Source organism: Ovis aries, chromosome 2 (genome assembly GCF_016772045.2).
Source record: "Ovis aries strain OAR_USU_Benz2616 breed Rambouillet chromosome 2, ARS-UI_Ramb_v3.0, whole genome shotgun sequence".
Taxonomy (NCBI): Eukaryota; Metazoa; Chordata; class Mammalia; order Artiodactyla; family Bovidae; genus Ovis; species Ovis aries.
Genome location: NC_056055.1, coordinates 135,358,439 through 135,375,015, shown reverse-complemented (window position 1 = coordinate 135,375,015; position 16,577 = coordinate 135,358,439). Strand labels below are relative to the sequence as shown.

The 16,577-nt window shown below is 48.7% G+C and overlaps 1 protein-coding gene across 6 annotated transcripts in view; it reads right to left on the bottom strand.

The window, feature by feature from the left end:
• The window catches only part of WIPF1 (WAS/WASL interacting protein family member 1), a 128,202-nt gene extending 125,875 nt beyond the window's left edge, over nucleotides 1-2,327 (bottom strand). For all 6 annotated transcript variants that reach the window (XM_060409756.1, XM_060409753.1, XM_060409757.1 and 3 more), the window contains exon 1: nucleotides 2,204-2,327. The gene's annotated coding sequence lies outside the window, so the exon portion shown is untranslated. The remainder of the gene's footprint in view (nucleotides 1-2,203) is intronic.
• Nucleotides 2,328-16,577: the final 14,250 nt, after the last annotated feature.

The window sequence follows — 16,577 nt, the reverse complement described above, 5'->3', positions numbered from 1 at the left end:
CTCGCACCAAGAGATAGAGGAAGAGCAAAGATTATCAACCCCAATTCTTGGATGAGATAAGTGAGGCTCAAGGCACACCTAACATGCATGATATGCCGAAAGTGAAAGTGGAAGTCGCTCAGTTTTGTCCAGCTCTTTTGTGATCCCATGGACTGTAGCCTGCCAGGCTCCTCTGTCCATGGAATTCTCCAGGCCAGAATACTGGCGTGGGTAGCCATTCCCTTCTCCAGGAAATCTTCCCAACCCAGGGATCGAACCCATGTCTCCCTCATTGCAGGTGAATTCTTTACCATCTGAAACACCAGGAAAGCCCATGATATGCCTAAGCAACCAGAAAGTGGTTGAACACCCAGTAGACATTTAATTGGTGAAATGAACAAACAAGTGAAAGAAGGCATGAATCTCCACCCCTGGAAGTAACCCCATTGTCTCTAAATGTATCAGAATCTGATCTTAACTTGCTTACAAATGTTTCTGTTAGTCAAACACCACTGAAGCAACTTAGCAGCAGCAGCAGCAGGGAACCAAAGCTATGGCAAAAGTTGGGTAGGTCCCGAGGAAGAAGATGATTTTAATAACATCTGCAGAGTCTAGTCTGCACAGTTCCACTCAACAAGTGACTGAGGATTTAGTCCCTGAGAGACTCAACCAGGAGATATCAGGCAGGTAAAGATACACAGCAAGAGTGGAAGGCAGAGTTATAAGCACCCTAAAGAAGGGTTAGGGCTTCCCAGGTGATGCTAGTGGTAAATAAAGAATCTGCCTGCCAATGCAGGAGAGGTAGGTTCAATCCCTAGGTCCAGAAGATCTCCTGGAGAAGGGAATGGCAACCCACTCAAGAATTCTTGTCCGGAAAATTCCATGGACAGAAGAGCCTGGCCAGCTACAGTCCATAGGGCTGCAAAGCAACCGCCACGATTGAGCACACACACACTGATGGCCTAATGAAAATTCTTTGCAGTTATTTTATCCGTTACAGAAAAAGGCATTTTTGAAAGGGAAAAATATGCCAATGACTCAAACTGAAGCTACAGAATTGTTTTGGAACTGTGTTGGGAAACTGGCAAAAGAAAACCCACCACGGGCGGGACTCTGTCCAGGGTTCCGTGGCTGCACCGCCTTAAGTCTGCGACTAGCCACGGCCGGCGGTCCAGCGACCATCCAAGAGACAACAGTGGCACACACTTTTCAGAAAGAGGGACCAAGTCCATCCAGTTACTGCTGACAACCTGAGACGCATCCCAGAGAACTGAGATAAAGTCAGGAGCCCAGGAAAGAATATGTATTACTCCGGGATCCAGCAGGACCAGAGGATCTAACCAGGCTCGGTTCCTCACAGACACACCCTTTGTTAATCTCAAAAAGTTCAAAGTCTAACCACGAACTGAAGATTTGGGTCACCCTGACTGGGTCAGCTGGTTTCTTTTACTTATCCTTGCAACTTTAACTGTTCTCTTTTTTTAAAAAGAAAAAAACAGAGGGAGTGAGACTGCAGCGAAGCTGTCCGGAAAGTTCGGGAGAGGCCCCGGGAGAAAAGCGCTGACACCGATTGGAAGTCCTCTAAGGTCGCCGCACACATCGAACGCGCGCCCGGGGCGCTAGCAGCAGTCTGGGGCACCCGGCGGGAGGAGAGTTGGGGAAGCTGGATTGCGGGATGGGCACAATTCCCTAGCGAAGAAGGCGAGGCGGCTTCGGAGCAGAAACTGGCCCCGGGGATGCCCGAAAGCCCCCATCCGTCTGAGCTGGGGCTGGGAAGCAGTAGGGGGAGTCGCGCCCCAGCGCATCCCGCGAAGCCCCTGCAGCGGGTACCTACGGCGCGAGCGTGGGGCGAGACCCCTGGGCGGCCCCAGGCTCGACCGAGCCCAGCAGCGCGCCCAACCCTGAAAACGCCCGCGTCCGGAGCCCACCGGCCCGCGGCCCCTCCTTCCCCCACCCGCCGGCACCCGGAGGACGCGCGATCCGCTGGGCCCGAGTCGCGCCCCTCCGGAGACCGCGCGCCCGCGCCCCCGCCCGCAGCGGACGCAGCCCCGACGCTCCCCGGCCCCCGCCCGCGCCCACCCGGCGCCGCGCCGCGCTGCCCTGCCCCGCCGTCCAGTCCGACCCCTCCCCGGGGTCCCCGCGGCTGCGAGGGTCTCCAGGGGCGCTGCCCCGAGTCCCCGGAGCCCGATCGCACTCTCGGCGGCGGCGGCGGCGCGTCCCTTACCGAGCAGCGGCTCCGTGCGGCTCCAGGGCCCCGCGGCGCGCCGGGCATTTTTTTCTGGGAAACTTCTCCCCGGTCCGTAGGGCTGAGCCGGCCGGGCAGGAAAAGCGCTCAGCGCCGGGAGGCTGAGACCATCCGGGAACTTCGCGGGATGTAAACCCTCCCCCTCGGCTCCCCCCACCCCGCCCCGCGGCCCCGCCACATGTGGACGCGCGGCGAGGCCGCCGCCGGCCCTTCGCCCGCCTCTCTGCGCGCCGCGCCCGCGCTCCCTGGGGCCCGCGCTCCCTGGGGCTGAGGCTCTGCGTCCCACAGACTGGCGAGACCCGAGGTACACGGCAGGAGTGGGGCGATTAGGAGGCTGGGGCTCGTACGTCGCTCCGTCCACCTCCCTGCGCTTGCAGAGGAGCGGGAACTGGAAGGGGTGTCCAGCCGAGGGCCCTTTCCCCCGCGGACTGCTAGTTCTCCAGCTTTCCGCTGTCGGGGTGCCCCCTCTCCAACCCCAAGCGGAAGCCCTTTCTCCTCGCCTTCTCTGCTCTCCAAAGAGGGATCGTGCTTCTGGACACCTTAAATTCAAATTCATCTTAAAAATGAATTTTAATATGGAGTGGCACCCTCGGAGGCCCGCATCTGTCTCCCTGACCACTGCGTGGGGAAGCTGTGCTGCTCTTCTCGTGGAAAATGCCCGTTGTCCCCACCAAGAACCAGCTGGGGTTGAGTAGTTTTGCTCCTAGTGGAGATGGATTTATCGTCAGCCACCCACATCTTCAAATACGGTAGCATCCACTGCAAACATCTGGAGAAAGCTGAGGTTCTCCTCTCTTGCTTGAGCTGTTAGTGGCCGGCTCCGAAAGCCGCCACCTCCAGGCTCCAAAGAAAAGTTAACACTCACTAAGACGACCCATGTTAGAACGTGTGCATTTGAAAAGAACAAGTTATCATTAATACAATAACCATTTAATTATAGTGCTAATATATCAAGGCCGTGTATCCCCTTAAATGAAAGCAGAGAAGTTGGGAATATATGCACTTCGGAATTGATGTCCTGCACTAAGGAGGTGGTCGGTCCATCCTTCACTTTAAGCCGTCTGCTCCTATGCCAGTTCCCATGTGTGCACTTGTACCTTGACATGCTCTTAACAGATATAGTAATTCTTCTGACAAAGAGATTAGTAATATGGGAAACTTCTCAATGACAAATTTTGTCCCTAAGAGTACCCATCTTTTAAAGCTTCACTGTATACTTCATCATTCCATCATTGGAAGCTTCCCTTTTTCAACCATTTCTATGATGATATGCATATATTATGTTTTATATAAAATGAAGACAATTGATTTCATATATTAGTATATTATTCCAGACTTGAGAAAAAAAATCATTAGCACTTAATCACAATCATGGAAATTAAGCCCAGGAGCTGCCTCCCATCAGCTCTCTGTCTCAATTTTTGCCCTGGGTTCCCTGGTGGTTTAATGGTGAAAGAATCTGCCTGTAATGCAGGAGACACGGGTTCGATCCCTGGGTTGGGAAGATCCCCTAGAGAAGGGAATGGCAACCCACTGCAGTATTCTTGCCAGGAAAATCCCATGGACAGAGGAGCCTGGCAGGCTACAGTCCATGGTGTCACAAAAGAGTTGGACACAACTTACTAACTAAACAACAAGTGTAAAGGCAACTGGTTCACTGCAGTATTCCCAGCACCTGGAACGTTCCTAGTATTCATTACCATGGGATGAAAGACTAATAAGCATTAACCCAGGTCCTTTTAGCAGTACATCTATTATCTCATTTAGTTCTAAAGGCAAAATTGGCTAACTAGGTACTTGTCACTGTTATACAGATGAGGGACTTCCAAAGGAATGAGGTTTTCCAAGGAGGGGTGGTGAGAAGCACAAGTCCAGAGGAGTTTGATCTGACTGCTAGTTTCTGGTGCCCCAACAGGAGCTTCCATCCAGGCCAGAGAGGAAGGTAAAAGGCCTTAAACTCACAGCTTCTGAGTAAATGTCTCAAGGAGATCATGTGGGCTGTAGGTTTTACTCATGGGGGGAAGGGACTTAATGCCATGAAAGGCATTTGTTCTGATGACTCTGATGGATGATGAAGACTTGCTTCTTGGTCAGGTGTCAGGACAGGTACCTGCAAAGACCTTGTGTATGAGAAGTTGCTTCAGTTGTGCCTGACTCTCTGCGACCCTATGGACTATAGCTTGCCAGGCTCTTCCGTCCATGGGCTTCTCCAAGCAAGAATACTAGAGTGGGTTGCCATGCCCTCCTCTAGGGGATTTTCCCACCCCAGGGATGGAACCGGTGTCTGGAATCTCCTGCACTGATACGCAGGTTCTTTACTGCTAGGACTTCCCAGGTGGCGCTAGTGGTAAAGAATTCACGTCCCAAAGCAGGAGAAGTATGTGGGTTTGGTCCCTGGATCTGGAAGATCCCCTGGAGGAGGAAATGGCAACCCACTGCAGTATTCTTGCCTGGAGAATCCCATGGACAGAGGAGCCTGGCAGGGTACAGTCCATGGGTAACACACAGTTAAACACAACTGAAGTGACTTAACACTACCTGGGAAGCCCCCTGAAAAGACCTTAGGGTCTCCCAAAGTCACAGTGTTTTCTAAATGTCCTCCTCCCATCACAAGAATCCAGGCTCCTAACTTCAGTGAGTTGCGGCTACACAGCTGGAGGACCAGGAGAACCAGGAAGTACGGCAACCCCAGGACTCTGTGGGCCTTTTCCTCCACACTGTCAGCATTCTCAGGGAGTCGTGCACAAGTGTGGCCATGCTGGAATGTATTCCACGCTTTACTCTGTAGGAGTGGAGGATGCTGGGAGAGGGCAGAGAAGGCTGAATTTGTTTGCTTTATTGTGGCAAATTGATAGTTATTTTAAAAAATGCCTTATGAACATGCTGTTAAAATATGATTGATCTGGAAGACAACTCTTTAAAAGGTGAAGTGGGCACTCACTAAAATATCCCAAGAGTATTTTGAAGAATGATAATATGTCATGAACCCAAGCAAATGATGAACTCAAATTTCTGCAGTAGGTTTTAAAAGTTAAAGAAGTTAAATATATATAATATCAGTTAAGCTCAGTCTCTCAGTTGTGTCCAACTCTTTGCAACCCCATGGACTGCAGCACTCCAGGCCACCCTGTCCATCACCAACTCCCAGAGCTTACTCAAACTCATGTCCATTGAGTCGGTGATCCCATCCAACCATCTCATCCTCTGTCTTTCCTGTCTCCTGCCCTCAGTCTTTCCCAGCGTCAGGGTCTTTTCCAATGAGTTGGATCTTCACATCAGGTGGCCAAAGTATTGAAGTTTCAGCTTCAGCGTCAGTCCTCCCAATGAATATCCAGGGTTGATTTCCTTTAGGATTGACTGGTTGAATCTGCTTACAGTCCAATGGACTCTCAAGAGTCTTCCCCAACACCACAGTTCAAAAGCATCAATTCTTCGGCGCTCAGCTTTCTTTATAGTCCAACTCTCACATCCATACATGACTACTGAAAAAACCATAGCATTGACTAGACGGACCTTTGTTGGCAAAGTAATGTCTCTGCTTTTTAATATGCTGTCTAGGTTGGTCGTAACTTTTTTTCCAAGGAGTAAGCATCCTATAATTTCATGGTTGCAATGGCAATATGAAATATTTTGAAATAATGATAATAAAATTAGCAAATGGTAGAATCTATGCGATGGGGTTGAGTGAAAATCTGTAATTTGAGATTTATTATCTGTGTGAAAGTACTTAAAGATATTCCTAAACTTAAAACTTTTAAAAACTCCATGTATACTTCACCCCCCAAAAAAACAAGTGTTCTAAATTTGCTTTTTCCTGTGATAATAAATGGCCATTAGCAATATGCTACCTATTCAATAGTTTAGAAAAAAATAAGTTCTCTTAATCCATCCTTTAATGTAAAGTGACATTTTAATGATGTGAGAAACAGCCTTTGAAAAGAAATTTGTACTCTAGAAAGTATTTTTGAAAATAAATATTTAGAAGTATTTCTATCTTCCTATAGTTTTATTTTTTTTAATGTTTATTATCTATTTACTTTGAAAATTTGAAGAATTTTAGACCTGCCTAAAAATCTTCCTATCAATGTATCTAGAAGAGAGAGGGACAACTGAGTTCTTTGTTAAAATTGTGACATGCATCCAATTCTAATAAGCTTGCAATAATAAATTATTGACCACAGGGAACAGAGAAATTTACCAGCTGAATGTCAATAAATACATTTACATAATAGGTGAGTGAGACTGAAAAAAAATCACTGTGATTTCCGAAGTGTACTCACTGCTGTTCTTTGTGGGGAGTCAGTAGCTGTTTCAAGGCCTCTTCTGCTAGGTCAGTCACATGGTTCACAAGCAAGGAGTGTGCTTTGAACTGGACCTTCAAATCCAATTTTATCACAAAGGGTTAAACCAAAGTTGTAAAAAATAATGGAGCAGTAAAAAGATCTACGGCTGCCAGAGGTTGGGGGCAGGGAAGAGAGATGAATAGATGGAGCACAGAGAATTTTTAGGGCAATGAAATTACTCTGTGTGATACTGTCATGGTAGATTCGTGTCATTATACATTTATCAAAGCCCAGAAAACGTACAACACAAAGAGTGAGCGCTAATGCAAACTATGGACTTCAGCTAATAATCACGTATCAATATTGCAGTGCTCCACGCCTGCCCATAAAACGTATCATCATTTTATAACAAACGTACCATACTCAGATGAGCTGTTATTAATTGAGAAAACCAAAGAGGACACGGTTTTGAGCAGGTATGTAGGAACTCTTTGTACTTTCTGCTCAATTTTTCTGTAAACCTAAAACTCCCCCTAAAAATAGTCTATTATTTTTTAATGAAGCATATTCAGTTATAGCTCTCTCAAAATGGTTTCATTGCGTCTTTAAGTGAGAGCAATATTTTTTGTACTTTAATAAGTAAAACATTTGGAAAATACCGTTCATCTCTAACTCATTTGCTTTAATTTATGCATTTACGTATGTTTGATAATACACCATGGATTAGTACAGTAATACCTGATTATAATTTGTAAGTCATTATCAATCTGTGTGTGTTTGTTCGTCCTCAAACATTTTGTTGACATTACGCACGTTCAAAATGTTGGTTGCTCCCTGAACTAGTGCTTCCCTGTGGAGAAAGTCGGCTTCACACGGCTCAGTGACTGTCTGGCAGCGGCTTAATAAGCACTGTTGGAAGGTGGTGCAGGAACATGAGTTACTGAGGCTGCCTTCCCGGGGCCGGGGTGGCAGTAGCCAGGCAGCCTGCAGGGAGTGTGTCCCACTGAGCAGCAGTAGGATTAGGGGCTGAGGGACTTGGCTTCTGCGGAGAGCATAAAAGAACTGGAATATTCATGACCAGACCAAGTGACAAGCAGGCTGGGAGGCAGGCTGGGAGCACTGCAAAAGCCAGGGCCTCTGGCAGGAGGAGGGGGATGAGATTGGCTTACCCCCAGGCTATTAATCAACATGGTAAGTCATGGTGGTCATGGGTAGGCCTAGCAAAGCTATAAAATAAGTAGATTTCACCAGCAAGGTCAGGTCAGGCAGCATGATGGGGCCTGTCAGACCTGCAGTATCAAGGGTCACTGGAGTGATAAAGCCCTTAGGGCTGGGCTTGAGAGACTGGACTCAGAGGAGCTGGCAGGGCCGATGTGGCCAGAGGAGCCAGTGAGGGCTGAGGGGGTCAGCCAGTCATGCCAGGCCAGCTGGCTCAGCCTTCCCTTCAGTCGGGAAGGAGAGGTGGCTCCCACTTCCTTACTCATCACAGAACTGAATTAGGAAATGAAATGGCCACTTCTTGGGGCTTCCCTGGTTGGAGGTCCAGACAGTAAAGAAGCTGCCTGCAATGCAAGAGACCTGGGTTCAATCCCTGGGTTGGGAAGATACCCTGGAGAAGGGAATGGTTACCCTTTCCAGTATTCTTGCCTGGAGAATTCCACGGACAGAGGAGCTTGGTGGGCCATAGTCTATGAGGTTGGAAAGAGTCGGACACAACTGAGCTACTGATACTTTCTCTTTCATGGCTGCTTCTTGGCCCGTAGACAGTGCTGCTGGGCTATCTACCAGCTACAGAAAACCCCCAATGCAGCCTCTCCCAACCCCTGAAGGCCTGAGTTCCTTTCAGATGATGCCCCATCCTGTACAGCAGTGGTCGGTCACGCCTTTTAAGAGCAGAGCTCTTGCTTTACACAGTTATGCAGAGCACCAAAAGTATAAGGCCACCCAAGGCATAGCTGCCCTGGTGGAAGGGAGCTCAGACGTCTGTCCACGCTTGACTTCCAAAATAGACCCCCAGGTGTAACTTGAGAACCTCGGTCTAGAGAAGCAAGTGCAGGCCCCATGACACTCCTATTTCACTCTCCAGGCTTGTCCTTGGCCACCCCTTGCTTTGCATTTTGTGCTCTGAAGCATAGCACTGTTCCCACACATCCGGGCTCTTTCACGTCTCTGCCCTTTTGCTGTTCTTCTGCTCGGGATGCCTATCCACTGGCTGCCTCTGGCCCAATGTTCAGAATTCTACCTGTGACAGCATCTCCTCTGATAAGGTCTCTGGGCTCCCATAGTGCCTTTGAGGTGTCTACATCTGAGAAGTTACCTCTTTCTACTGAAATACTTCCTGTATCTGTTACCCCACTAAAGTGGAGACTTCCCAAGGGGCAGGAATTCCCATTTCTAGCACCTGGCATAATTGATACTATTGTTTAAACACTCTCAGTCATCAGTTTAGAATGCAAAGCGTCCTTTCTGGAAAGCATGTGGGAGAAGACAATGTGTAATAAAGAAGGGAGGGGGCACAGTGCCTGAAAGCAGAGGAGAGAGGAGCTCAGGGGCTACAGGGAAAACAAGCATGCCCTGTGGGTTTTTGCATAAAGTCACTGGAAGTTTATTCCCAACAGGGCTTGGGCCTGACCCACCTGGCACCGCTGCTACCAATTAAACCTGGTAATAAGTAACTGAGAAGCTGCGCTCTGGTGTGCAGTAGCAGAGCCTTTCCAGGAGTTCTGGAGGCTTCGGATCAGTTCCCTGAGATGCTGCCGGCCTCCAGGGATTCTAACCAGCATAATGGACTTTAAAAAGGGAGACAGCTGAATGAGGAAGATTCGTTCAAGTCCCAAGGGAATGATAATGGTTTGGTTAAGGACTCCTTCAGATCTGTCTGAAGGAAGAAAACTCTTACTGGAATTGTTTGTTCATGGTTAGGGAAGGGGAGAGGGAAAAGCCGTTGGATTTTGTATTATGAGAACCAGATGGATCCCAGCCTTCCTTTAATATATTGAACAATCTCTCTACCTTGATTTTCTCCATATATAGAATGAGCTAGCAATGCTCACCTTCCAAGCTTCCCAAGTGCATTGCAAGAGCAAATAGGACCAGCCCTGCCACTTGCTGGGCTTGTGACTTTGAGCAAGCTTCTTTAAACCTTGTGAACCTGTTTCCTCACACTTCAAACGGGACACTAATTGTATCCTAACTCCTTTAATTAATGAGGTAATCCACAGGAAGCTCTTGATACAGGACTTGATATAGAGTGAGCACTCAATAAAAACTAGCTAAAGTTATTACCCACACACTGAACCATTTGGAGAAGTTTAATTGAGAATAAAAAGGCAGATGAACTACCAAACAGCAAAGTGTTTAATATTATAAAGCTGACCCTTGGGTCAGCAGCATTAGCATCAGGTGGGAGCTCCTTAGCAATACGAGGTTTGGGGCCCGACCCCAGACCTACTGAGTATAACCAGGTCCCCCAGGAGATTCTCATGCACACTAAGCTAGAATGGAGAAGCACGGGTGCGTCTGACACTCTGTCACTGGGGCAGGTTCCTTAATCTCCCGTCTCCTTTGGTCATCTGTAAAATCCTGGCTCACAGGGCCGAGGTGGTGGCTAAACGATGTAATCTGTGCCGAGTGTCGAGGATGGCACCCGTGTAAGTGCCCTTCAGGATTTGCCGCTCTGCTCTTCAGCCTCCCGCACCCGCCCCAGCCCCTGCCCAACAGCCTCTGCGGCTCCGCTCTCCTGCCTGCCCCTGCCCGCAAGAGCCTTGCACCTGGGGCTGAGGTTCAGCAGGAGCCAGACTGCCAAGTTCGCGTCCCGACTTCCCGCATCCAGAGCAAAGTCTGCCTGTGCGGCCTGGACAGCTACCTCTCTGCTCCAAGGCTCAGCGCCCTCTCTAATAAAGTTGGATCAGTGATTGTACCTAGCTCTCAGGGATGCTGAAGCACTGAGTGAGATGTGCAGCTGAGGCTAGTGCTCAGCTTTATCCATAGGCGCCTACTGAGCAGAGTCCACGCTGCAGGCTCAAGGGTGCCCCTGACCCTCTGGAGCTTGTTGCCTCTTGCTGCCCAACCAAAAGGTGCAGGAATTCCCTTGGTACCAGGGATGACAGGACCCACTCCCTACCAAGCAAAGAAACGAGAGAGGGCAGGCTGGCCTAGGTGAGTAGACCTGTCTGACTTCTCCCTCTGGCCTCTAAGCCCCATGGGGTAGGACCTCATCTGTCTAGCTCACCAGCAAGCTTGTGGAGGGTCTAAGGAGCCTAAGTTTGAGGAGCGTTTTGCCTCCACATAATGAATGCATGTTCTAGGTATACCTGTGGATAAAGGACAGAAAAGCATCGAAGGTATGCGTGGCGACTAGCGAGGAGACCCATCCCCACCTGTCTGTCCTGGGCCAGCTAACCTGCTCTGTTAGGACTGAGGGAAAGACGATGACATCACTCCATGTCCTCATTATTGCCTCTAGCACCCTATTGTCACAGCTCCTCTCAATGACTCTGGTGTCACCACAAGAAGCGTGTCCCTTTAAGGAATGAACAGTCTCCTGAAAACCCAGCTGGCTTCTTTGAGGTTAGGTGAGAACTTTTCATCTCTGCGGTTAATCTGGTGGTGGGATCTCATTGCCTGGCGAAGAATCTTGTGTGCAATGAAGGGTGTGGGTTTTTTTGGTGTGTTTTTTATTTTATTGAAATGTAGATATTTATAATATTGTGTTTACTTCTGGTGTACAGCAAAATGATTCAGTTATACATACATCTACATTATTTTTCAGATTCGTTTCCATTATAGATTACTACAAAATATTGAATATAGTTCCCTGTGCTATACAGTAAATTCTTACTGTTCACCTGTTTTATATACAGTAGTATGTATCCCAAACAACTTATCCCTCCCCACTTTTCTTCCTTGGATAATCATGTTTGGTTTCTATGTCTGTGAGTCTGTTTCTGTTTTGTAAATAAGCTCATTAGTATAATTTTTTTTAGGTCTCACATGTAAGTAATGTATATTTGTCTTTCTCTTTCTGACTTACTTCACTTAGTATAATAGTCTCTAGGTTCATCCAGATTGCTGCAAACGGCATTATTTCATTCTTTTTTATAACTGGATGATTTTCGGTGTGTGTGGGGGTGTGTGTGTGTGTGTGTGTGTGTGTGTGTATGCCACATCATCTTTTATCCATTCATCTGTCGACCGACGTGAAGGTTGCTTCCACGTCTCTGCTATTATAAACAGTGCAGCTGCGAACATTAGGGTGCATGTATCTTTGCAAATTAGAATGTTTTTCCAGATACAGGCCCAGAGGTGGGGCTGCTGGATCATATGGTAGTTTCTGGTTTTAAAGAACCTCCATACTGTTTTCTGTGGTGGTGGCACCGATTTACATTTCTGCCAACCATCTAGGAGGGTTCCCTTTTCTCCACACCCTCCCCCGCATTTGACTGTGGTCTTGTTGATGACGGCCGTTCTGACCGCTGTGAAGTGATGCCTCATTGTGGTTTTGATTAGCATTTCTCTGTTAGCGATATTGAGCATCTTTTCACGTGCCTATTGGCCATCCATATTTCTTCTTTGGAGAAATGTATATTTAGGTCTTCTGAAAGTGGGCACAGGTTTGATTCCAAGTCCAGAAGGGACTGTGACTAGTCAAGGGAGTGGGCCCTGTGGAAGCTGGACTTCTGTTTGCACCAGCTCCACGGCCTCCCTCCTGAGGGGGCGGTGTCTGCCCCCGGAAGGCTCTGAGTGGGCAAGACTGGCCACCTCTTGCTTCCTGTGTGACATTAGGCTAATTATTTCTTTCTCTTGAAAATCAACCAGCCTGTCTGCATAATGAAGGTAATGAAATGTTCTTGTGTTGAGTTGTCATGGGAATGAAAATGGAACTCGCTTTTAAGTATCCAGAGTGGAACGCCTGAGAGTGTGAAGAGGGCACTGTTAGCAATTCCCCAGGAGCCTGGCCTGGTGGCAGTTCCCCGACAAAGCGACATATGTGTTCTGCAGAGCTCCATGAACGGTATATCATTTCTATCATTACATCTACTTAAGAAGGATCGCCAGATTTAGCAAAGAAAGGTGTGTCACAGTGCCCAGCAAGTAAGGCCAGGTGAGAATTATGGGGTTAGAGATAAAGAAAATGTAGCCAAGATTCAATTCATGAATCACTGGGTTTATTGCACACCATTAGCATGAAACACAGGTTATCAAAGTAGGGAGGAAAAGAGGGTAGGTCATAAACCAGTCCCAGGAGAAGCTTGGGAAGGAGGTGCCTAACAAGGGCAGTAGCCTCCGGTCCAGCAAGGGGTCTAGCAAGAAGTGTGAACAAGAAGTCACACTGCTCCAAATGGGCCCCCGGTGCCCCTGGATCAGCTCTCAACAGCATGGAGCCAGGTCCTCCAGCAAAGAGCCTTCAAGTCACCGGACGCGGTGATCCCCTGTTGCGGAGTCTGCCAGAGGGGAGTAAGGCTGAGCCCTGGGTGTTCCTGTCCCTACCAGTTGCTCCTTCGTTCCAGTGAAGTTTTCCTGAGCACGTTACTAAACAATTTCCTTATCTAAAGTGACACTCTTAATTTATCACACTAAGACACCACAGTCCTACACCAGATGTTCCAAAACAACTAATAAGGAAGTTCATGTTGGCCACTGTGACTCCATCTTGAATGAACACAGCTCAAGTTCTGCCAGAGGAATAGGAATCATGGCATGAAAGAAATCTCATCATAACACAGGGTCTGAAATATTGCCTGGAATGTGCTTACACTAAAAAAAAAAAATGTTGTTTATCTGAAATTCAGATTTAATTGGCTATACTGCACCTTATCTGGCAACTCTTGTTTAAGAGCCTCGGGTCACAGAGAGTTAAGTGACCAACCAGACGATGTCATAAGAGGGAGTGCCTCTTAGAAACGTCCTGTTGCATCGGTTCTTTTCTCCCAGTAGCCACTGGGGTTGTTTCGGAGCCGGCCTTAGGAGAAAGGGGAAGCGAAACCAGAAGAGGGTGAGGGGAATGGCGGCAGTGATGCAAGGCTCAGGGACACTGGAGGGAAGATGTAAGATCTCCTGAGGAAGGAATGGAGACGGCCTGAGACCCTTTCAGAGCTTGGAGGTTTGAGAGATGAAGGACAGAATGAACCTTTGAGGGAAAGATGAAGAGGGGTTTGAAAAGCTCAGGGTGAGGAGCTGAGCTGCACTTGCAAAGGCCCCAAGGCATGGAGGGTGGTTCCTGGTAACTGGGGTAAAGTTCCAGGCGTTTATCTCGATCCTGACATGTCGGCATGTTGGGTTATTTACCAGAATGTTCAGAGGAAAAGATTGGCAGGTCTGTTTGCTTTTGTTTTCTTTCATTTGCTGTGGTTTTTTTTTTTTTTTTTTTTTTAAGCTAAAGAAGGAAAGAAAGTGAAGTCGCTCAGTCGTGTCCGACTCTTTGCGACCCCGTGGACTGTAGCCCACCAGGCTCCTCTGTCCATGGGATTTTCCAGGCAAGAATACTGGAGTGGGTTGCCTTTTCCTTCTCCAGGGGATCTTCCCAACCCAGGGATCAAACCTGGGTCTCCCGCATTGCGGGCAGACGCTTTATCCTCTGAGCCACCAGGGAAGGTTTGGTGGGGTTTTTTTTAGCTAAAAGAGGTTTAGAAGCGAGGGAGATGAACCACGGCCTCCTACACACCAAGTGCTGCAGGCACTGGTGAGCCGGCTGTGCTGTGGTAGGGGTAGGGCCGGGGGCTGTCCGACGGCCAAGGCCAGGGCTCCGTCTTGGTCCTGTCCGACGCCGAGGGACACCTGCTTGTTAGAGGCAGGCATGTCCTGGGACTCTGCGGAGCCGGGACTAATGTGAGCCCCGAGGCTGTCATTGTTGCAGATGGAGTCTGGGGAGGCTGGCCTCTCTTGGCTGGGACCTTGCCTCGGCATTGACCCCTCCTCGAGGGGCCCTCCGTCTTTGGGAGAGGGTGGTATAGTTAACGTAATTTAAGAAGTGATCTGGTGGATGCAAACAACAGGTTTATTTCGCGTGAGGGCCCACAGACATTCAGTCTGGGTTAAGCCCCTGTGCACACACATACACATACGCATCCCCTTATTCTGGGTGTGAGAGAAGCAGCTGAGCCCTTCTCCTTTCCTAGATGAATCCTGGTGTGGGAGGGAGAGATCTCCACTGTCAGCTCCTCCTGAGATCAGATGGCTTGCTTGTGTGGGGATGAAGGAACTATCTGAAAGCCTTTTGAGAAAGCAGAGCGCTTGCGAGCTGCGAGTTCTTACTCTGCTGTTTTTACTCGTGGTCGGGAGAGGAGAGAAATTTGCTTCCAGCAAGTGGGGTCAAGTCCTTCTTCTCTCCCCTTCCTCCCGGTAACCCACACAAGACTGCCCCAGGCATTCCCCTACAAGTCAGCTAACCAAACCACACATTGACCAAGAAACGGGAGCGAGAAAGCGGAGGGTGGAGCCAACGGCACACACCCGTCGCCCATCTTCCACCCGCCTTTCTCTATTGCATTCAGACTTTCTTTTCATTCGGCAATCCCCTCACTCGAGTTTCAGCATCAGCTCGTTTCCACCTGAGCTCCTGTTCCCCAGGGGTGTGACTTCTTGCTCATTCTCACGTGTGACAAGGCAAGCGTGAGTGAGGGAATTGTCAAATGAAAAACTCCGAAGCCGAGAACGGAGAAGCGCGGGCAGAAGATGGGAGCCCCCTATGCCGTAGTGCCTGCCCTCCCTTCTCTCCCCGGTGTTTGGATTCAAGTGTGCGGCCCAGATCTAGAGTTAAATGTACTCAGTAGGAAAACAAAAAAAAAGCTTATTTATTCTGAGATTATGCCCTTCCTACGTTTTGGTGTTAAAAAAATTTTTTTCCCCATAAAATGAAGGTCATAATAAATGATTTTAAAACTGTTCATAGTAAGCAAATGTTAGCAGCCTCATATCAGTCCTTGGAAACAATTTCTTTAAAACATTTTACTCTTACACCTGAAATCCCAGAGTCTGGGAACCACTGGTTTGGAACCTTGGCCACCGCAGGTGGCTGGGTCCGAGCCAGCGTTCACTTTCAGGTGCCTGACGTGGTGCCCACGGGAAGACCTGTGTGCTGCACTATCCTTTCATGACCGGTGGGAAGGTGATAGGGCAGACTCCTTCTGACATCATGCGTTCTAGGCTAGAACAGATCTTACCTCCCTCTGATGTCCTTATCATACCATCTAAACTGATGAGAAGTTCAGCATGCATTTTGGCAGCCACAAAACGCTATCTGCTCTGGTTGGGGGCTTCCCTGGTGGCTCAGACGGTGAAGTATCCACCTGCAATGCGGGAGACCTGGGTTTGATCCCTGGATTGGGGAAGATCCCCTGGAGGAGGGCATGGCAACCCACTCCAGTATTCTTGCCTGGAGAGTTCCATGGACAGAGGAGCCAGGTGGGCTACAGTCCATGGGGCCGCAAAGAGTCGGACACGACTGAGCAATTAAGCACAGCACGGCATCTCTGTTTTTGAGTTATATGCAGAAAGAACCTGAAATAGCGTCTCCACTGCAATCTGTTTTTAATTAGCTCTGTTGCCTTCTAATTTAAATTGAACAAATATATATTTGAATACTAACTGGGCAAATGTGGAATGAGGGGCTGCGGGAAAACTGGTAGGAGTAGATCAGATGTGGCCTCTGCCTTCCAAGAGGTTACAACCCAGCAAGGCGGTAAGACAAGCAAATGAGCAGTTTCAATAAAGAGAGGACCACGCGGGAGGCATGAGATGAAGCAATCTCAGGAGCGGGGTAGGGAAACAGGGAGCAGTCAGAGGAGACAGAGGTGACGGGGGACTGGCAGAAGCCTTATGAGAAAGGTGACATCTAAATGGACCAAACTATGTGAGCATCGTGGGGGCAGCAACTGTGTGATCACCCTGGTGTCCCCAGATCCCTGTACGCATATTCTCAGTCACCTCAGTCGTGTCCAACCCTGTGTGACCCCATGGACCGTAGCCCGCCAGTCTCCTCTGTCTATGGGATTCTCCAGGCATGAATACTGGAGTGGGTGGCCATTTCCTTCTCCAGGACATCTTCCTGACCCAGGGATCGAACCTGCATT